Raw genomic sequence first — 23,438 nt, forward strand, 5'->3', positions numbered from 1 at the left:
GTTAATTATCAAAAAGATATGATTCATTTTCTAATCAAGATTAGAACTGTTATTCCAAATATGACTGAAGTTAAGATTTTTAAAAAGATAAAATGAAATCATTTTTTAAGATTAGAATCCCATGGACAGAGGATCCTGGCAGGCTACACCAGGATGTGTAGCAGTGCAAAGAGTCAGACACAACTGAAGTGACACAGAGTTATTGTAATAGCATAATTTGTTTTATTTTATTTTAAATTAGATTTCAGTCAGTTCAGTTCAGTCCCTCAGTTGTGTCCGACTCTGCGACCCTATAGACTGCAGCACGCCAGGCCTCCCTGTCTATCACCAACTCCCAGACCTTGCTCAAACTCGTGTCCTTTGAGTCAGTGATGCCATCCAACCATTTCATCCTCTGTCATTCCCTTCTCCTGCCTTCAATCTTTCCCAGCATCAAGGTTTTTTCAAATGAGTCAGTTCTTCGCATGAGGTGACCAAAGTATTGGAATTTCAGCTTCAGCATCAGTCCTTCCAATGAACATTCAGGACTGATCTCCTTTAGGATGGACTGGTTGGATCTCCTCACAGTCCAAGGGACTCTCAAGAGTCTTCTCCAACACCACAGTTCAAAAGCATCAATTCTTTGGCGCTCAGCTTTCTTTATAGTCCAGCTCTCACATCCATTCATGACTATTGGAAAAACCAAAGCTTTGACTAGACAGACCTTTGTTGACAAAGTAATGTCTCTGCTTTTTAATATGCTATCTAGGTTGGTCAGTTACACACATTTAAAAGGGAGTTGTGTGATACAATTTACTAGATAATTTGGTTTATAAATCAGAAACATCTTTTCTTTAACATGTGTCTCTTCTAACATTTGACCTTGAAGTCCATCTAATCTTTTCTTTAACAGAACAAAGTTATTGGCTGGCATTATCATTAAAAAATATCTGATGAACTGGCTATTAGTATATTGTGTTTTCTGATTTTATCTTGGTTTGATTATCATAATTTATTGTCTTGAGAAAACTATTTATTCTTGTATGCTTTCAAATTTTTTGTTGTTGTTTAGTTGCTAAGTGGTGCCCAACTCTTTTATGACCCCAGGGACTGTAGCCTACCAGGATCCTCTATCCATGGGATTTCCCAGGCAAAAATACTGGAGTGAGTTGCCATTTCCGTCTCCAGGGGACTTTCCCAACCCAGGGATTGAACCAGCATCTCCTGTGTTGGCAGGCAGATTATTTGCTACTGAGGCACCAGGGAAATCCACTTTTAAATTTACACATATGTGTTTATTTTTTATATGCTCTCTTATGATCTTTAGAATGTTTACTGTAGCTTTAGTTTATGTCTCAGTTTTCATTTTTAACAAAATGGCTATTATCATTTGCAATATGTAGTAAAAATAATTACTTTGGTCACATATTAGAATATATTCATCTCTTCCATTTATGTCACTGACTCTCTTTGATCTTGAAATTAAGTTTCTGTTATTTATTTTTTATTACCAACTATGTTTATTGAAATTACTTTCCTATTTAGGGCAAATCCTTTAAGAGCTTCAGATGAAAAGATTTGATAATAGGGCAGTTGCACTTTTGATTCATCAAAAGTATGATTTCCTCCCAGTTTAGTAAAATTTCTGAATGCATTGCTTATTTTTGTAAATAATCATCTTCCTTTATCACAATGTATTTATAATTGCTTGAAACTATCATAGTGTAATTTTCTTCATTGGATTTCCCAATTTCCAAGCTATTTTCTTTTGACATCTGTAACTGCAATGACTCATGAAGCTCCCTCCATAACAGGACATAATTGTTCAGTGGGTGAGAAGACTCAAAGTAAGAGAATGGGTCAAACATTAAGAGGGGGAAATGAGCATATAGATATCTTTAAGCTTAGAGCTCCACAGAACAGTTCTGAAAGTCTAACTGTATCCACGGGTTTTGGCTTAATGGGAAAATGAAAGTGTGAGGAAAATGCGAGAGAAAGAAGAGAATGAAGAAAGGAGGAGGAGAACAAAAAGAAAGAAGAAGAGGGAAATAGAAAGGTAAATGATGATTCCATTTAAATTCTTTAAATTGTATTATAGAATTTCTTTCAGTTGTTCAGGCTCTGTCTTAGAACAAATGCAATCATAAGTTCAACAAAAGGATAGCTTTGTAATTCATAAGTAAAGGGAAAGAAATCATACTTTACCTTCTGACAATTTTCAGTGTTAAGAAAAGGAAGCACAGAGACTGTGGCAAATATGGAAGCCTTTGTGTACTCAACAGGCTTTGCCATTGAGTTTTTATTTGCTTTATTTTTTGTTAATAGAGAAGATGCTGGCTAGTGCTATATATAAGTACGCTCACACACACACACACACACACTCACACACATATATATATACTTGAATGCAAATAAGGATTCCTTTGAATTGAAGCAAATAGTCCTGACATTATGACAGACTACACATTTTATCCTTTTATAACTACTTTCAAGTAAGCATTTGAAACACTTTGCAATCTCAACATATTATTAAATAGATTGATGCAATGTATTTTAAAATAGTATGACATTTCTAACAATTTGGACTTAAGCTTTAACACAAATTACTTGGACATTGAAGTGATCTATACTTGTCTTCCAACACAGTGTCTAGAGCGATTGTTTATTTCACTTCCCAGATTAAATCCTCTAATAGTTCCCTAAGGCCAGATTCCTTAACAAAACATTAATAGTGCCAGAAAGAAAAGTCCAAGCACATGGATTCTCCTTTATTCTCTATGTGCCAGCTACCAATGATCATGTTCTAGTTGTTCCAAAGTTCCATAATCCACAGGTCCTGAGCATCTTTGCATTGCCTGCTTTTTGCTGAAATGTGAAATGTGTCCACCATCTTTCCAGCTAATTCTTGTTTCATGTGTGAACTCAAACTTTGCTCCATGAACCCCTAGATTAGATCAGTTCTCTTTGTCACATGCTCATTTAGGTTCCAATATTTTCTTTTATACCACTTGTCACAACTTAACATTGAGTGAAGGTAAAATAAAAAGCCACTGTTATATATTACACTGTGAGTAAAAGTGGACCTTATCAACTTAACTCACCATTTTATCCTCACTGTCTAGCACTGTACTTAGGATCAGGTATATTCTTGATAAATATTTCTGGCTGAATGCATGAATACACAGCATGATTGCTTTAAAATATATATTGATGAAAATAATTACAATCACAAATAGAAATTTCATCATTTTGTAATTTATATAGGTGAATTCAGATATTTCCAAGAGTCTTACCATGTTCACAGTGGACATAGATTAATTTTTCTGAAAATGGTGGCAATGTGTTCCTTTTCTGTGTTCTCTACTCTCCACTATATTCAGAAATCCGAAGTTTTATTGTTGTTATTCAGTTGCTCAGTCGTGTCTGACTTTTTTGCAACCCCGTGGACTGCAGCACACCAGGATTCCCTGTCCTTCACCATCTCCAGGAGCTTGCTCAAACTCATGTCCATAGAGTCGGTGGCACAATCCAACCATCTTGTCCCCTGCCATCCCCTTCTCCTCCTGCCTTCAATCTTCCCCAGCATCAGGGCCTTTTCTAATGTGCTGACTCTTCTCATCAGGTGGCCAAAGTATTGGAGCTTCAGCTTCAGCATCAGTCCTTCCAGTGTATATTCAGGATTGATTTCCTTTAGGAGTAACTGGTTTGCTCTTGCAGTCCAAGGGACTCTCAAGAGTCTTCAACACCGTAGCTCAAAAGCATCAGTTCTTTGGCATTCAGCCTTCTTTATGGTCCAACTCTCACATGCATACATGACTACTGGAAAAACCATAGCTTCGACTAGACGGTCCTTTGTTGGCAAAGTAATGTCTCTCCTTTTTAATATGCTGTCTAGGTTTGTCATAATTTTCCTCCAAGGAGCAAGTGTCTTTTAATTTTGTGGCTGTAGTCAGCATCTGCAGTGATTTGGGGGCCCAAGAAAATAAAGTCTGTCACTGTTTCCACTGTTTCCCCATCTATTTGCCAAGAAACAATGGGACTAGATGTCATGATCTTCGTTTTCTGAATGTTGGGTTTTAAGCCAGGTTTCTCACTCTCCTCTTTCACCTTCATAAAGTGGCTCTTTACTTCCTCTCCGCTTTCTACCATAAGAAATATATTGAGAACAAGTAGTAGTATCTCAGTTTGAGTCCCCTACACACGTCCCCAAACAAGTAAACCCCGAAAAAGCAATTCAAGCATTCAGTTCAGTTCAGTCTCTCAGTCATGTCCGACTGTTTGCAACCCCATGAATCGCAGCACGCCAGGCCTCCCTGTCCATCACCAACTCCTGGAGTTCACCCAAACCCACGTCCATTGAGAGGGTGATGCCATCCAGCCATCTCATCCTCTGTCGTCCCCTTCTCCTCCTGCCCCCAAGCCTTCCCAGCATCAGGGTCTTTTCCAGTGAGTCAACTCTTTGCATGAGGTGGCCAAAGTATTGGAGATTCAGCTTCAACATCAGTCCTTCCAATGAACACCCAGGACTGATCTCCTTTAGAATGGACTGTTTGGATCTTCTTGCAGTCCAAGGGATTCTCAAGAGTCCTCTCCAACACCACAATTCAAATGCATCAATTCTTCAGTGCTCAGCTTTCTTCACAGTCCAACTCTCACATCCATACATGACTACTGGAAAAACCACAGCCTTGACGGATCTTTGTTGGCAAAGTAATGTCTCGGCTTTTAAATATGCTATCTAGGTAGGTCATCAGTTTCCTTCCAAGGAGTAAGCGTCTTTTAATTTCATGGCTGCAATCACCATCAGCAGTGATTTTGGAGCCCAAAAAAATAAAGTCTGACACTGTTTCCACTGTTTCCCTATCTATTTTCCATGAAGTGAAGGGACCAGATGCCATGATCTTAGTTTTCTGAATGTTGAGCTCTAAGCCAACTTTTTCACTCCCCTCTTTCACTTTCATCAAGAGGCTCTTTAGTTCTTCTTCACTTTCTGACGTAAGGGTGGTGTCATCTGCATATCTGAGGTTATTGATATTTCTCCCGGCAATCTTGCTTCCAGCTTGTGCTTCTTTCAGCCCAGTGTTTCTCATGATGTACTCTGCATATAAATTAAATAAGTTGGGTGACAGTATACAACCTTGACGTACTCCTTTTCCTATTTGGAACCAGTCTGTTGTTCCATGTCCAGTTCCAACTGTTGCTTCCTGACCTGCATACAGGTTTCTCAAGAGGCAGGTCAGGTGGTCTGCTATTCCCATCTCTTTCAGAATTTTCCACAATTTGTTGTGATGCACACAGTCAAAGGCTTTGGCATAGTCAATAAAGTAGAAATAGATGTTTTTCTGGAACTCTTTTGCTTTTTTGATGGTCCATCGGATGTTGGCAATTTGATCTCTGGTTCCTCTGCCTTTTCTAAAACCAGCTTGAACATCTGGAAATTCACAGTTCATGTATTGCTGAAGCCTGGCTTGGAGAATTTTGAGCATTACTTTACAAGCATGTGAGATGAGTGCAGTTGTGCGGTAGTTTGAGCATTCTTTGGCATTGCGTTTCTTTGTGACTGGAATGAAAACTGACCTTTTCCAGTCCTGTGGCCACTGCGGAGTTTTCCAAATTTGCTGGCATATTGAGTGCAGCAGTTTCACAGCCTCATCTTTCAGGATTTGAAATAGCTCAACTGGAATTCCATCACCTCCACTAGCTTTGTTTGTAGTGATGCTTTCTAAGGCCCACTTGACTTCACATTCTAGGATGTCTGGCTCTAGGTGAGTGATCACACCATCGTGATTATCTGGGTTGTGAAGATCTTTTTTGTATAGTTCTTCTGTGTATTCTTGCCACCTCTTCTTAATATCTTCTGCTTCTGTGAAGTCCATATCATTTCTGTCCTTTATTGAGCCCATCTTTGCATGAAATGTTCCCTTGGTATCTCTAATTTTCTTGACGAGATCTCTAGTTTTTCCCAATCTGTTGTTTTCCTCTATTTCTTTGCATTGATTGCTGAGGAAGGCTTTCTTATCTCTCCTTGCTATTCTTTGGAACTCTGCATTCAGATGGGAATATCTTTCCTTTTCTCCTTTGCTTTTCGCTTCTTTTCTTTTCACAGCTATTTGTAAGGCCTCCTCAGACAGCCATTTTTCTTTTTTGTATTTCTTTTCCATGGGGATGATCTTGATCCCTGTCTCTTGTACAATGTCATGAACCTCCGTCCATAGTTCATCAGGCACTCTGTCTATCAAATCTAGTCCCTTTAATCTATTTCTCACTTCCACTGTATAATCATAAGGGATTTGATTTAGATCATACCTGAATGGTCTAGTGGTTTTCCCCACTCTCTTCAATTTAAGTCTGAATTTGGCAATAAGGAGTTCATGATCTGAGCCACAGTCAGCTCCCAGTCTTGTTTTTGCTGACTGCACAGAGCTTCTCCATCTTTGGCTGCAAAGAATGTAATCAATCTCATTTCGGTGTTGGCCATCTGGTGATGTCCATGTGCAGAGTCTTCTCTTGTGTTGTTGGGAAGAGGGTGTTTGCTATGACCTGTGCGTTCTCTTGGGAGCTACCCCACGTCTGAGGTCAGGGGCGGCGGCCTAGAGGAGCAACCCCACGTCCAAGGGGCGGCAGCTGTGCGGGCGCAGGAGGGCCGATATGAGCTACTCCACGTTCAAGGTCAGGAGGGGCGGCCATGAAGAGATACCCCTCGTCCAAGGTAAGGAGCAGTGGCTGCGCTTTGCTGGAGCAGCCGTGAAGAGATACCCCACATCCAAGGTAAGAGAAACCCAAGTAAGACAGTAGGTGTTGCGAGAGGGTATCAGAGGGCAGACACACTGAAACCATAATCACAGAAAACTAGCCAATCTGATCACACGGACCACAGCCTTGTCTAACTCAGTGAAACTAAGCCATGCTGTATGGGGCCACCCAAGATAGATGGGTCATGGTGGAGAGGTCTGACAGAATGTGGTCCACTGCAGAAGGGAATGGCAAACCACTTCAGTATTCTTGCCTTGAAACCCCATGAACAGTATGAAAGGCAAAATGATAGGACACTGAAAGAGGAACTCCCCATGTCGGTAAGTGCTCAATATGCTATTGAAGATGAGTGGAGAAATAACTTCAGAAAGAATGAAGGGATGGAGCCAAAGCAAAAACAATACCCAGTTGTGGATGTGACTGGTGACAGAAGCAAGGTCTGATGCTGTAAAGAGCAATATTGCATAGGAACCTGGAATGTTAGGTCCGTGAATCAAGGCAAATTGGAAGTGGTCAAACAGGAGATGGCAAGAGTGAACATTGACATTTTAGGAATCAGTGAACTAAGATGGATTGGAATGGGTGAATTTAACTCATATGACCATTATATCTACTGCTGTGGGCAGGAATCCCTTAGAAGAAATGGAGTAGCCATCATGGTCAACAAAAGAGTCCGAAATGCAGTACTTGGATGCAGTCTCAAAAATGACAGAATGATCTCTGTTCATTTCCAAGGCAAACCATTCAATATCACGGTAATCCAAGCCTATGCCCCAACCAGTAACACTGAAGAAGCTGAAGTTGAACGGTTCTATGAAGACCTACAAGACCTTTTAGAACTAACACCCCAAAAAGATGTCCTTTTCATTATAGGGGACTGGAATGCAAAAGTAGGACGTCAAGAAACACCTGGAGTAACAGGCAGATTTGGCCTTGGAGTACAGTATGAAGCAGGGCAAATGCTAATTCAAGTGTAAGTTGTTTAAATAGGAGATGACCTCAGGAAACCCTAGTAGCAGAGAGGGAAAGTGAAACAGGACATGGAGACAAATTTAATAGCATAATTATGTAATAACAACACAGTAACAAGGGAGTGTTATGAGGAAAGTTACTACTTTGAGCTTTGGGATCCAATGTAGAATGTGCATCTCAGTCTTATCCTATCTGAGGAGCAAAGGAGCTGGGATATTTCAACACTATCTCCCATCAGTTGAGGTGAAAGATGTTCCCAAAGGATGCAAATTTCCCAGAACTTCCAACAAACTACTATGCACCAGTATAACAGCCTCCAGTTGCCAGAGAAAGCCCACAAAGATAGTATATGCTGTTCTTGGAGGTCCTCTGGTATGTGCTAAAGTGCTGAGAAGCTAGGGGACCTAGCAGAGCACGGGGTTTGCTTGCAGTTGTTGTTGTTCAGTCACTCAGTTATGTCCACCTCTGCGTAGGCCTCATAAATATTTCTCTTACGAGCTTAGTTGCTCAGTCATGTCCGACTCTGTGCAACCCCATAGGTTGTAGTCCACCAGGTTCCTCTGTCCATGGGATTCTCCAAGCAAAAATATTGGAGTGGATTGTCATTCCCTTCTCACAGGATCTTTCCAACCTAGGGGTGGAACCCAGGTCTCCTGCATTATAAGCGGATACTTTACCGCCTGACCCACCAGGATCGCAGTACACTATGAAATTGAGGGGGTCGGTAATCTTTTTTTAATCATGATATTCCTGAATGAAGTGTTAAAATTGTTGGTGGTCCATTTTTAAATACAACAATAAAGAACATAATAAGAATGGACAGGTATAGACAATAGTGAGTGGCATTGCTAAACCTATACAGAAGCAGGTAGCCCTTAAGAAATGCTTGAGGAAAGAAATTAACACACCATTTGAAGGCTTAGTCTAAAATGATTATAAAAATGCTTCAAGGCACGTGTGAATACACTTTGAAAAATAATTTGGCAAACAGTAGGCCATTTCTTTTTTACCTCATGTTCAAATTGACCTAACTTGCTTTCCAAGTGGAAGAAAACATACAAAGACAAATAAGAATATGGATCCTAAGGAGATAAAAAAAGAGCTGAAGTGGAAGAAAATCAAAATGAAGATATTGGTTATCTTGTGGTATTTTCACATAGATCTGATAATTCTTGGAATTATTATACTGGAGTTAAATCTTATATATTTTACATAATATCATTATCCTCCCACCATAAATATAAACTATCATTAAGAGATTGTATATGAATGAATACTGCACTTGTATATAGCAAAATAAAATATTGAATTTATCTTGTGATTTTAAATAAAATATAATACTTTATACATATTTGTTACCCTCATAATATGGCTAGATAATAAATACTGTTACTTATCTAAAAAAAAGATTTGGAAACAATGCCACAAAATCAAAAACCTTTCTGACTGTTAATGAGAATATGATAATATCCAAATTTACAGGGGTATATCTATAATGAAAATAATTACTGCAAACAATACTTTCAGCAGACATAGTGATATGCATTGTTTCAACTAATCCTCAAAACATTCCATTTTAAAAGTAGGAAACTAAGTCTGACACTAAACATCTAAGTATGATGTCTCCCACCTTCAAAAAAAAAAGTAGAAACTTTGGATTAGTCCTACCTCAATTACCCCCAACAAGTCCAACAATCTTGTCTTCTTCTCCATTCATTTTCTTCTTCAAAGTAGAAATAAGGAACTGACCCTCTTCCTGTTGAAGACCGGTCCTTTCACTAGGGCTCTGAACCAGCTCATCTTTTGACTTAGGAAACTGACATTACCGACTATCCTTCCTTGCTTCAACTACATCAGCTTTTAAATACCTTCATATCTTTTCCATTTTTAAAACCAATAAAAACAAGCACAAACAAAATAGAAAACCTCACTCTCAAATCCCTTGCCATCTACCCCTTCACAACCAAACTCTTCTAATAAGTTGTCCATATTCACTTTCATTTCCTTCCCACTCATTCACTCTTCACTCCCCATTCTCTCCCTCATTAAATGATTAACCTGAAAAAATTTTTTTCAACTTCGTTGTGCTTGATCTCCTTGTAACTTTTGTACCTGTTAACCAGTTCTTCCTTCCCTTGGCTTCATTGGTACTATTCATTCCCAATCTTCTCATATTCTGTCTGCAACTACTCAATTTCTTTTTCAACTTTATCCTCCTCTACCCACAGATGAAATTCTTCAAGGCTAGTGCTTCCTTCCTCTATTTTATCAAAGCAAAGTAAAGAAGGTTGTGTCTGGGGAACTTGTAACTAAGGATAGATGTTTAAGTAATTCAGACAACAGTGACTCTTCAATTGTAGAGGCAATAATTATATGAGACATCGTATGGACTTCCAATGTATCTAAGTTTTGTAGAAAACACATTAGAATAAATAGAAAACCTGACTGTCATCTGCTTTTTTAAACTGTAAACCATTCTAGAAATATGAGTAGCTACATTTAGAAAACAACCTTAGATTTAAGAAAGCTCTAGTTTGTTGAAAGACAGGGAAGTCTGGTGTGCTGCCGTTCATGAGGTTGAAAAGAGTCAGACATGACTTAGCGACTGAACAATAGCAAGTTTGTGGGAAGAGATATTACCTTTCTTTCTTCCTGAGACTGGTCATATAAGACACATGTGACATCTTACACTTCACCAAAAAATGCTTTTAGGATTAAATGCTGTTGGAATGACATGATCTAGCTATACTCCCCACCATGTGGAAAAGAACAATCTTAACCTCAATATATTTCATTGCTGACTACTCTGGAGACGTCCTTCAATACTCATATCCTGGTTATTCCTTATTCTCGCCCTTGAATGTCAAAATGTAAATCAAATTCATGTGTATTACCTGTCTCATCTATGACTGCTTCACAGACACAACATGGATTGCTTGTATAGTACAGATTACAGGAACAAACACAACTGAAATCAGTATCAGTTACTTTTCTGAGGATATTAAGAACATTGAACAGGTGAATTGCTGCTCTGAGTATTTTTCTATGCTAAAATGTATGCAAATACTACTGTTGTCTTTACTTTGTTTTATTCCTTGCCAAATAGGGTTGAAATGAAGATTATTGTTGTAGGATGCTGGTTCATTTTTAGTAAAGTTCCACTATAATATAAGATATTTACAGAACTTGAGGAATAGTGATATATTAAGACATTTCATCACAGGTATTGGCTGGTGCAAAACTTGACGATAAACTGATATATTAATAAAATGCATGATCTGAAGAGTCTGCTAAACTTTAAGACAATGTTACTTATATAAGGAATAATGCACAGAGATATATACTTTATGCTGCTTGTTTTACATAGTAATTTAATGGACTGGGAAAAATTTAACAAATTTAATATTCATCATGAGGCTAGAAATGGAAAATTTTAGCACGCTGAATTTCCACAGCGAGTTTTATAATTCCTGTTGAGAAAGACTGATGATAAACCTTCACAAATGTAATCAGTTAATGTAATCACTTAAACTAGACATGCTTGATCTATTCTACTACCTAAATTTTGCTGACAGTATTATTTCTTATTCTTATGGTTATTTTGTTTGCATATTATTAGTAAAATGTAGAATCAGCTAAAAATGTTAACTATGATTTTTTTTAAGACTGCAGGTCTTACATTTATGAGTCCCATTGATCTCAATGTCAGCAGTCTATAACATTATAGAATTTTAGTCTAAGTTTTCTAGCTAAGTGTTTATTTGTATATCCTAGACGTTTGCCATGCTACTACATGATCTTAATAATTAGAATTTAACTGTCTTAAATAATGGTATTCTAAATAATGATATTAGAAATATTGTTAAATATTCTAATTAAAGTCCAATAAATATCCTAATAAAATTAGAAATGTAAGTGCCCTGAATAATGTTATTCAGCATTGAGTTACCTTAATTTGTGCTGTCACCCAACTACTAGTTACACAATTTGTTTCAATTTCTTTGTTTTTCTGTATTTATAAACTCTAAAATGATTATTTTCCAGAAAATAATTGTTTGTAGGATTTGCAAATAGCTGTTTCAAAGATTTATTTAAATTTGAAACACATATTTTTAATCGTGCATCAGTCTGGCCTGTCCTAGAATGGGATATAAATTAATCATACAGTATTATTCTTGTGTTTGACTTTTTTGGTTCAGTAAAGTATTTTTGAGATTTACCCATGTTTTCATAGAGTAGATTTGCAGCAATCTCTTCTGAGGATAGCAAGAAAAATAGACATTTCAACTGTGCCTTTACATTCGCAATCAGGTTGATGGAAACAAATAGCCCCAGGTCATTTACCTTAAAACCTAAATAAGGAAACAAGCAATCAGCCAACCAGAAGTATAGAACTGGTATAGAATTTAAAGACTCAAGAGACAGTTTTCTATAACAGATTAACCTGGGGTATCCTCTAATGCACATTAATGAAGTCTCCTTTATGTGCACTTGGGAAGGTCCCCTGGAGGAGAAAATGGCAACCCACTGCAGTATTTTTGCCTATAGAATCCCATGGACAGAGGAGCCTGGTGGGCTACAGTCCATGGGGTCACAAAAAGTTGGACACAACTGAGTGACTAATACTTATACCCATGTTTTCATCTGTCTCAGCAATTTGTTCCTCTTTATTGCTAGGTAGTATTCCACTGTAGAAGTTTATTCATTCATTCATGTGTTGAAAAATGTTTGGGTTGTTTCCTGTTTGGGAAAATAATGAATAAAACTGCTACCAACATCTTGTATGAGTCTTTTGTACACATAGATTTTCATTTCTCTTGGATAAATATTTATTCTGGAATTTTTTTGGTCTTAGGGTAGGTATCTGTTTAATTTTACAGGAAACTTCTAAACTATTTCCCAAAGTAATTGTATCATTTTGCATCCCAACCTGCAATGTGAGAGTCCCAGTTGCTCCACATTCGGACCAACACTCCATTTTTTTCTCGTCATTGTAGGACCATAGGACAGTGAGACCACACGAATTTTTATCTTGGAGACCACAGGATTTCTGAAATCAGAAGACAAAAAAAATAACAGAGTTTTGAACTGTGAGATTGCAAATTAGTGCTGTATCTTTTGATTTCTGGATTTGATTACTCAGTAACATACTCACATAAGAGTTTTATGTGGGGTTGAGCATTTTCTTTGCATTTGAGACTTCCTCAGACTCAAAGCCCTCATTCATCAGCTCAAAAGTTCAAAAACACTTGGCAGGTTTCACTTACACAAAGCAAAGATTGTCCCTCTTGTAGAGGCTTGCTCCTCCACCTGTCCTCAGCAACTGCTGCTGCTGCTAAGTCGCTTCAGTCGTGTCCGACTCTGTGCGACCCCATAGCCGGCAGCCCACAAGGCTCCGCCGTCCCTGGGATTCTCCAGGCAAGAATACTGGAGTGGGTTGCCATTTCCTTCTCCAGTGCATGAAAGGGAAAAGTGAAAGTGAAATCGCTCAGTCGTATCCGACTCTTAGCGACCCCATGGACTGTAGCCTACCAGGCTCCTCCGTCCATGGGATTTTCCAGGCAAGAGTACTGGAGTGGGGCGCCATTGCAACTGCACCAGGTGGAAATATTCTCCATCTCTTGCTCACCTGTGAAGAGTTTATCTCTCTAGAGAGCATTTAGCTCTAGATTTATTTGTGCCAAATAGGATTGTCACAAAATGGTGGTTTTAAACAAAAGCATCAATTTTCAGTTTATTGGACAACTTATGTCAATAGGAGTGGAGGTCTTTCATGTTTTTTTACAACCTAACCATAAGCAGGGCTCTTACAAAAAAAAAAAAATTGTTTGCTAATTTGAGCAAATTCCTAAGGGTGTATTCCAAGAAGAACATTATTAAGTCAAGAATAATAAATGTTTTCATACAAATTGCCAAAAAAGAAAGATATGATGAAGGTATTATTTGTCAAAAGGAATCCTATGCTCCTTTTCCCACAGAGAGTGTTACTGCAGAGATTTGAAACAGGACCCATTGAATTTTATTGCATTTATCCTGTCAAAATATTTGTGTACTATTTTCAAACTTATTTGCATGACATGCTCTCTCCTTGTCCACCACACATTTATTTCGAGAGCAATCTTATGAACTTTCTCCCACTTTTACAAACAAAATGAAATAAATGAGAATAAACTACTAATGGGTATATGGTTTCTTTTTGCGGTAGTTAAAATTTTCTCAAATTGATTGTAGAGATGGTTGCACAATACTGAATATAATAAAAAGCATTGAGTTGTATATTTTATATAGGTGAATTATATGGTATGTAAATACTATCACAATAAATCCATTACCTAAAAAAATTAAATAAGGAAAGGAAATATGAATTTCAATTAAGCTTCTGCAATATGACCAACCTAGACAGCATATTAAAAAGCAGAAACATTACTTTGCCAACAAAAGTCCATCTAGTCAAGGCTATGGTTTTTCCACTAGTCATGTATGGATGTGAGAGTTGGACTATAAAGAAAGCTGAGCACCGAAGAATTGATGCTTTTGAACTGTGGTGTTGGAGAAGACTCTTGAGAGTCACTTGGACTGCAAGGAGATCAAACTAGTCCATCCTAAAGGAGATCAGTCCTGGGTGTTCATTGGAAGGACTGATGTTGAAGCTGAAACTCCAATACTTTGGCCACCTCATGCGAAGAGCTGATCATTTGAAAAGACCCTGATGCTGGGAAAGATTGAGGGCAGGAGAAGGGGACGACAGAGGATGAGATGGTTGGATAGCATCACTGACTCAATGGGCATGGGTTTGGGTGAACTCAGGGAGTTGGTGATGGACAGGGAGGCCTGGTGTGCTGTGATTCATGGGGTCGCAAAGAGTCAGACACGACTAAGCAACTGAACTAATGAATATGTCTCCAATAAGTGAATTCTCACCCAACTGAAAACCAAAATCAATATTATGGGGCAAGTTCTTAGTACATTGAAAAAAGTAAAGTAAGAGAACAATCTGATCTACCAGAATATTATCACAATAAATATAGGAAGAATGTACTGAATTTATGTTTGATGTCAGGTACTGAGCTCAACATGGGCTTCCCTGGTGGCTCAGACAGTAAAGAACCTGCCTGCAATGAAAGAGACCCAGGTTTGATCCCAGGATCGGGAAGATCCCCAGGAGAAGGGAATAGCTACCCACTCCAGTATTCTTGCCTGAAGAATCCCATGAACATAGGAGCCTGGTGTACAGTCCACAGGATCACAAAATGTCGGACACAACTGAGTGACTAAGAACACACACAGACACATGCACGCACATACACTGAGCTAAACTTTATAAATGAATTCTCATTTAATCTTTATATCAACTCTAGAAAGTTACCATCATTGTATCTTTTTGTAGATGAGAAAACATACTTAGATCAAAGAAAGTAACTGAAAAAATCCAGAGTTCAAATTCTAGGTTTGTTTCATTTAATTTTTAATCTATTGCTTCCCAACATTACAGCATAATATCCAAGAAGATTCCATCATTGTTGATTGTGGCCAAAAAATCTACAAATTCAGATACCCACATCCAGAGTCACAAAAAGGCCAAAAAAGTATTTAATAGCATGTACACATCAAATCAGCCTCTTCTGTGAAAAGCTAGATCTAAAAACTAAAAGCCTAAATGGAGAAATCCTCAGTTCTTTGGAGGTTAACTGGAAGCAGGGGGTGCTGATAGATCTTCCACTTATAACTTTGCTCCTGTTCAACATCAGTTTAAAAGCTCATTGATCCTGTGTCCAACCACAATAATAATACTTCAGGTTCTATGACACTTCATAGTCAGTAAAGAGATATAGTATTGGTTAAGCCAGCCTTTTGGGAATTATTGAATATAAGTTTTGCAAGAAATCTTTGAAATTTTATTTTATAGGTAAGGACTCAATTCCCAGAGAAGCTAAAGCAATTTTCCAAAGTAAAGCAACTTTTTGGAAAGAAAATCACAATTATGTCAGGTCTGAGCCAGGGTCCAGAAATTTTTCTACCACATTGTATTGGTTATTACTGATTAATAAGTGTTAGTCTCCTTTTCTCTCTCCAGTCCATTGTAAACACCCAACACTGGGCCAATAATCATTTGTGATGCTGCTTCCATGGTCTCTAGTATAGCCTGCTCTCAGATTGCAAACTCTGGAAATAAACTTGGCGTTATCCCAGACTCTGCTCCTGCCAAGTCCAATTTCATCAGGGAGTAATAAAAAACAACAATACGCATTTTTACTTTAATGTTCAAAGAACACTTCTGGATCATTGAATTTTGGACAGCATTTCATCTGTGGGATGCAAATTATTCTAATTACAACAAGTTTACCTTATAAAAAAGAACACCTGTTTTTTCAGAGCAAGATTGCCTAAACAATATTGAATTGAATAAAATTAAATTTTGCTTGCACTTAATAGTAGTCAGGAAAGGATGAAAAAGACACAAGAAATTATGTTTGCCACTGAGGAAAACACTGGATGATTAGAGAACTTTATGGAAAGAACACTTTAGAATTTTATACTGTGTGCATTCGTACATGTGCATTCAATAAAAAGAAAAAGAAATGATAGCATATAAATCTTGGTAAAACAATTCTACAGTGTTGATATTCTAACAATGAGCTATTCCTTTCAGAAAGACAATTAAACAGTCAGAAAGTGAGATTTGCATTATACGTATGGAAATTTTCCAACTAACTAAAGCTTTCAGCTCCAAGATGCATCACTACATTATTTTCATTATTCCTTAATAAGTATAAATTCTATGTAAGCCCACTGTGTTTGCCAGGCCAGATTCCACTAACCCTGTGATACAACAGAGAACAAGATCCCTGCCCTAATGAAGTGTTTATTGTGTTGGAAGAGATCATTACTTAAGGCATCTCATTTTTGCCTCTTAAACAAAGGGTAACTATGCACATTCATACAGTCTTAATGACTTCTGATGAACATTCATTATTAAAATAAAGCACTAGGACTATATTTCAGACTTTGTGTCTCTTTGTTTTAAATAGAAAGCTGTCAACCTCTATGGCTCTGCGAGTGTCCGAATTTACTGAAATTCTATTATTTTTTCATTCTTATTGTTTTTAATCTTCCATGACAAGTGAAACCAGGTAAGTAAACTTGTGAAAAAATTGTATGCTCAATAAATGAGACTCTGAAATATGTCCCTGTAAAGTACCTGGCCACTTACAGGGATCCTGGATAACTTCTTCAGGAAATTTGGGAGAAATACGGGTTCATGTATTTGCTAAAAGTTAGAGCTCCTCATGAAAATATTACCAATGATTAACTCCATTCTGTTTGTGAAGTTAGCAGAAGGGGAAATTGGTAACCAGGCTGTTTTGGCCACCTTAACAAAATACCATAGACTGAGTGGCTTAAACAACAGAAATTGATTTTCTCACGGTTCTGGAAACTCGAAGTTCCAGATCAAGGTCTGGCAAGGGCAATTTCTGGTGAGAACTTTCTTCTGGCTTGCAGATGGCCGCCTTCTAGCTGTGTCCTCCTGTGAGAAAAAAAACAAGCCCTCTGATGTTTCTTATTACAAGAACACTGACCCTATCATATGGTGGAGGAGGCACAATATTCAGCCCGTAGCATGTGGTTAGACTAAATAATCATACTTTTATATTTCATGTCATTTGTGTATAATTTATTTTACTATATTATTATTTTTAATTAATCATGTTACCATTTTTATATTAGATGGTGATGTGTATGGAAACTTTTCTGAGGTATATAGTTTAGTGTTATTTGGTTAAGTATCAATTTTGAGTTAAACTCAGAAATAGCATCTATTCTTTGAGTCTGTCAGAAGAGGATATCAAAGTACTATGGCCTGTAGTTAATTTTTAGACTCAAGGCTTTTGGCTTTCATTATATATTTTTTGATGCTATAGATATCTGTTAAGTGCAGAAATAACCTTTATAATTAACAAACACATATGTCTCTCAAGTTCAGAGTAAGTGCAAGTTGTTTAGTCATGTCTGACTCTTTGCGACCCCATGGACCATACAGTCCATGGAATTCTCCAGGCCAGAATACTGGAGTGGGTAGCCTTTCCCTTCTCCAAGGGATCTTCCCAACCCAGAGATTCAACCCAGGTCTCCCACATTGCAGACAGATTCTTTACCACCTGAGCCACAAGGGAAGCCAAGTTATGTTAAAGCTATGTTAAACATTTTGTTATGAAATTGATACTACTGCTTGATGAGGGGAATGAAAGAGCAAAATTTACTGATCAAATTTGTGTTTCCATACAGTCTCCAACCAAGAATGAGCCTTGGTTGCTAAGAAGATTTTCCCTGGGGTTTTCTTTAAAAGGTTATGTTAGTTTTCAATGACTAATACAGTCCTTAATACAGTAGTTGTGAAATCAATCAAGTGTAATGATCCTTCATCTGGAAATTTCTCAGACTTCATCTAATGGATCTTTAAGTTGTTTGTACAGATCACGGGTCAGTGAATTAAGCTAGTGGTTTTGTTCTTGGTGGTGGTGTTAAATGAGACGGTACAATCAACAGAAAACACAATGGCTTTTCTTTACTGGAAAGTAAAAGCAAACATTATGAATATTTTTCATTTACACATTACAGTGAAACCGCTTGTCCCTGCCTTCCAGAATGACTATTACTTGTCTTCAATCAACAGACAGCTGGGTATACAGCATTTGATAAACTAGCTGAGTACTTAACGCTTGCAGTACTTCCTAAATTATAATGTGTAAGTGACCAGTCAAGGATAATGTCAAACTGCCCTTTCTAACTTTTAGGTCTAGTAGGTGTAGGGTGGTCTAATTTCAGGTGTTGCCTGAAATTCTGCAATTCTAATGGTGATACTAATGTTGCTGGCCCAGATCACATTTTGGAGAACAAGCCACAGTCATTTCTCTTAAAAATTTACAAAACAGAGAATGATAAATGTAACATTACTAGCTTCCCCTCTATGAGTGCTTTGAGAAATGATGAGATTATATATGTCAAGCGACTGGCACAAGACAGTTCAACAATGATGAAACCTATTAGTTGAATAAATAAGAGACATTGTCTATTATGTTTAATTTTATGTAGTTTTATTTACTTAAGGCAGAGTTTGGAAGGCTTGTTATGGTAGCATGCGCACATTGACATGAGTTTGTTGAAAACGGTAAAATTTTGGGGAATTGGTTTCCAAAGTGGGAGAAAACTCAGCAGTGGCTTCCAGTCACAGTGATGACAAAGTAAACACAGTAATATCATCTGGCAAAGTTAAAGTTTTGGAAACCAGTGTGGATGTTTTTACAGTGATACAGATTTGACTTGATGAGAGCATACGGATAATGGTAGAAGTAATGAAAAAGGGGTAAGAGAGACCAGTGTTTATTGAATGCCTACTCTCAGCCAGGCAGCATCCTTTCTTTTACACTGGTTGTATGTCAAACCATCTGGGAGACTTTCAAACGTCTGCACACATTCAGGTCTCAATCCTGGACCTCGATAGAATCTCTGCAGGACGGTCCAAGAAAATCTTTTTCTAAAAAAATGTATTTATTTATTTATGGCTGTGCTGGTCTTTGTTGCTGTGCGTGGGATTTCTCTAGTTGTGGCAAGCAGGAGCTACTCTCCATTGCAGTGAGCAGGCTTCTTATTGCAGTGGCTTCTCTTATTGCAGAGCATGGACTCTAGGTGCTCGGATTTCAGTAGTTATGGCATGTGGGCTCATTAGTTGTGGCTCATGGGCTCTGGAGCACTGGCTCAGTAGGTGTGGCACATGGGTTTAGTTGCTCCAAGGCATGTGGGATCCTCCCAGGCCAGGGATCGAACCCATATACCCTGCATTGTAAAGCGGATTCTTAACCACTAGATCAGCAGGGGAATGCCAAGCAAATCTACTAAAATGCTCTTCAAAGCCTTCTCTGTTATGGCAGGTGCACCCTTGTTTGCCTGGAAGACTTCCTCACCCCGGAAATCCTAGAGGGAAATCCCCACTCCTTTCCTTCCCCTCTTGCCTTCCTCCAGCCCAGCCACTTTCACATAACCTCCCCCAGGGAAGAGCTAAGTAGTTATGGCAGGCACCTGTCTTCTGCTCCTCTGACAGCCTTCTGTTTACTCTCAGAAGTCTAGATTTAAAGTAAAAAAATATTTGAAGATTAACTTTTTCTCTTTAACTCTCTGCTGTACCTAATTCTTCTAAGGCACTGTAGATGCCTTGGTTTACAAAGGGAATACTCAAGAGGTGCAGACAAGAAAAAGATGCACACAGGTCAATACAGAATGATCCTTCATTGCTACAGTAAATGGCCTGAGTCAGGGTCTGATTCCAGGTCTAAGTCCCAAGTACATATTATTCCTACTCTTCCTTGCTGCCAAGCATTGCAAGCTATCTAGGAAAAAGCAATTAACTTGATAATAAATTTTGCTCTTGCATTTCTAAGACAGGAAAGAAATAAAAGTCATTATTTCATCTTACCAGAACTGTACCCTGAAATATTAAGATATATAGTAGAGTAATCATAGCAACATCTTTATCCTGAGCGACGAGGCTGTCACCACAGGTCCCAATTTCATTACACATCTCCAACTCCTCACTTCATATTTTGGCCCAACTCAGATTTTAAAAATTGAACATCAGCCTTTCTTATAGATCTTTATCTCCCACTTCTGCCTTTTCAAAGGTTCTCTTGTACTTCTTACTTGTCTTGACTGTATTGAATCTCTTCTATCAGAGCACAATTTGTAAAGTTTTACCTTACCTGAAAATAAGAATTGAGCTGACCCAGTTAAAAACATGTATGATTCATGTCAATGTATGGCAAAAACCACCACAATTTGTAAAGTAATTAGCCTCCAATCAAAATAAATAAAATAATTTAAAAGAAAAAGAAAAAAAAACTTGTATGTATTAATAATTCCACTACAATTCTGAGTCCCTTTTCAAAATTGGCATCTCCTCAATATGTATGTTTTCTTAATCTGTGTTCTTTTAAAGTTTTAAAAGCATATACTATTGCATTGCCCTCTGTTCTTTCCTCTGAAACTTCTCTAAAATACATCTGTTATGATTTCCTGGGAACAATGATTTTCAAGCCCCACGTACACATTAGAATCTCTTGAGGTCTTTGAAAAATATTGTTGCTTGAGACCAATTAACTCAGAATCTTTGGGGTAGGATCAAGGTGTGAGTTTATTTTTAAACGTTGGAATTGAGAATTGCTACTTTCAGTCAAGTATTACTTTGAAAATGTCCCTTCTCTTTTCCTTGAAAATGACAGCAACAACAAAACAACCCTAGGGCATGGGCTTAGTGAGAGGATCCCTAGGAGGGTTTGGAGACCTGGTAACTGGAGGGTTCCCAAGAGACAAATTTGGAAGTCACCGAATTGGAAGACATAATTCAATCAAGGACACTGGATCAGTTACCAAGTACCATATTTATAGTCCTTGCATCAGCTAACTCTCCTCTGCCTGTAAGAAGTACCTCTTGCTCAAAATCAGTGTTCTAGATGATGGAAGGTCAATAACTCAGGTTTCTGTGATCTGCACAGAAGACTAAGGACAGGTGAGCAGAGTCAGGCTTGCCTTAATTGTCTTCTCACTCTGTAACCCATATGATCTCTAAATTTTCTAGAGTAAACATGTCCTTTACAGATTCATCAACAAAGGGCCCAGAATGTCTAGCTATAGCCCTGCCACAGGGGCTGCAAGCACAGAAGGAGCACTGTAGGAAAGCCTGTGGTTCCGAACTTGAGATTAGGCACCCGGTGACTTACTTGTAATATGTGTGTGTGTGTGTCTGTGTGTGTGATCAGTCATGTCCCACTCTCCGTGGCCTCATGGAATGTAGCCCACCAGTTTCCTCTGTCCATGGAATTTTCCAGGCAAGAATATTGGAGTGGGTTGCCAATTCCTACTCCAGGGGATCTTCCTGATCTAAGGATCAATATTGCTCTTTATTTTGAACACAGTAATCAATCTGGGCCTCAGGTTCCTCATCATCAAAAGGGTATAAGATCAAGCGCTGAGTGGACGGCGAGGTTGAGTGTCTGAGGCTCCCGGGGCGGCGCGAAGGCAGGGCGGTGATGCCGGAGGTGAACACGGACGAGCTGGACGAGAGGGAGGTGCAGCTCCTCGCGGAGATGTGCATCCTCATCGACGAGAACGACCGGAGGATCGGGGCGGAGACGAAGAAGAACTGCCACCTGAACGAGAACATCGAGAGAGGGTTGTTGCACCGAGCTATCAGTGTCTTCTTGTACAACACCGAGAACAAGCTGCTGCTGCAGCAGAGGTCAGACGCTAAGATTACCTTCCCAGGGTGTTTTACTAATACTTGCTGTAGTCACCCATTAAGCAACCCGAGTGAGCTGGAAGAAAAGGATGCTATTGGAGTAAGAAGAGCAGCACAGAGGCGGTTCAAGGCCGAACTCGGAATTCCCATGGAAGAGGTTCCTCCAGAGGAAATTAATTATCTAACACGAATTCACTACAAGGCTCAATCTGATGGTATCTGGGGAGAACATGAAATTGATTACATTTTGTTTGTGAAGAAGAACGGGACCTTGAATCCAGACCCCAATGAGATCAAAAGCTATTGGTACGTAACAAAGGAAGAATTAGAAGAACTTCTAGGAAAGGCGGCCCGTGGTGAAATTAAGATAACTCCATGGTTTCAAATTATTGCAGATACTTTTCTCTTTAAGTGGTGGGATAACTTAAATCTTTTGAATCTGTTTGTTGACCATGAGAAAATACACAGAATGTAAAAGTGGAGATGAATGGTTACTAAAGTACTGAAGAATTTCTCTAGTTAGTAAACTTAAAATGAACTTTTAAAAAATCTAGTTCCCTAATGGAACTCTCCTTGGAAATATTGATACTTTACAACCAAAATTTGTATGGAAAAGAATTCCTGATTTTATGTCATACACCCCATATATATGTACTGCAATTTTAAAAAAAAATTGAGAGATTATTATACAAAGAGAGCAAAATAAACTTAACCTGTCTAAACAAATGGTTATGACACATTTAAAAAAAAAAAAAAAGATCAAGCGCCATACACACCTCCAAGGATTCCATAAAGTGAGATAGTCATAGAGCTAAGTGCTTGAAAGATTACAATATACCATTCAAACAAAAATGATTTTGATCACTGTGATTATTTATAAATGATGAATTTAGTCCATGTTCTATGTGGGGACCAACTACTTTGGTAGAATGAAGTTTAGGAAGTAAAAACAAAGGGGAAAACAGTCTCACTGAAGTACATTTAATGATACGGACACAGTGAAAATGAAAGAATTTTTAAAAGAGAAGAAAGACATCCTGGGTATTTGTAATGACAAATGACAAATGTAATGACAAAATGAAAGTTTGAGGAGAAGGAGGGGAAAAGCGGTTTTTGTAAAAAAATTTTTTTTGCTTCTTCTGTAATGTGTACCTTCTGCCAAAACATACTTGCTCTCCCTTTAGCAACCCAAGCATTGTTTAGGGTAGAAGTGACTAACCTTTAAGTTGAATTGCCGTAACTCCAAAAGCTTTCTAAGCTAAAATAAAAATTCAATGTTTATCCTTATTACATTCTCCAGGGAAACTTCAGCTCCTCAGTATAGCCCCTGGGACATACTGCTGAAAGACTATTTGGCTGCTCTAGAGGGAAAGATCTCAAACTTCCCCTGAGATGCCACTCCAACTGCTCATTTCAGATACTTATAGGCAGAATGTTTTCACTCTTA

The 23,438-nt window shown here is 38.2% G+C and overlaps 1 pseudogene across 1 annotated transcript; it reads left to right on the forward strand.

The window, feature by feature from the left end:
* The first annotated feature begins 20,241 nt into the window (after window positions 1-20,241).
* On the forward strand, window positions 20,242-22,684 carry LOC145517991 (isopentenyl-diphosphate Delta-isomerase 1 pseudogene; annotated as a pseudogene). Its single transcript, XR_014062476.1, has one exon. The product of XR_014062476.1 is annotated as an isopentenyl-diphosphate Delta-isomerase 1 pseudogene (transcript).
* Window positions 22,685-23,438: the final 754 nt, after the last annotated feature.

Source organism: Giraffa tippelskirchi, chromosome 8 (genome assembly GCF_054371585.1).
Source record: "Giraffa tippelskirchi isolate mGirTip1 chromosome 8, T2T-mGirTip1v1.2.pri, whole genome shotgun sequence".
NCBI classification, from domain to species: domain Eukaryota; kingdom Metazoa; phylum Chordata; class Mammalia; order Artiodactyla; family Giraffidae; genus Giraffa; species Giraffa tippelskirchi.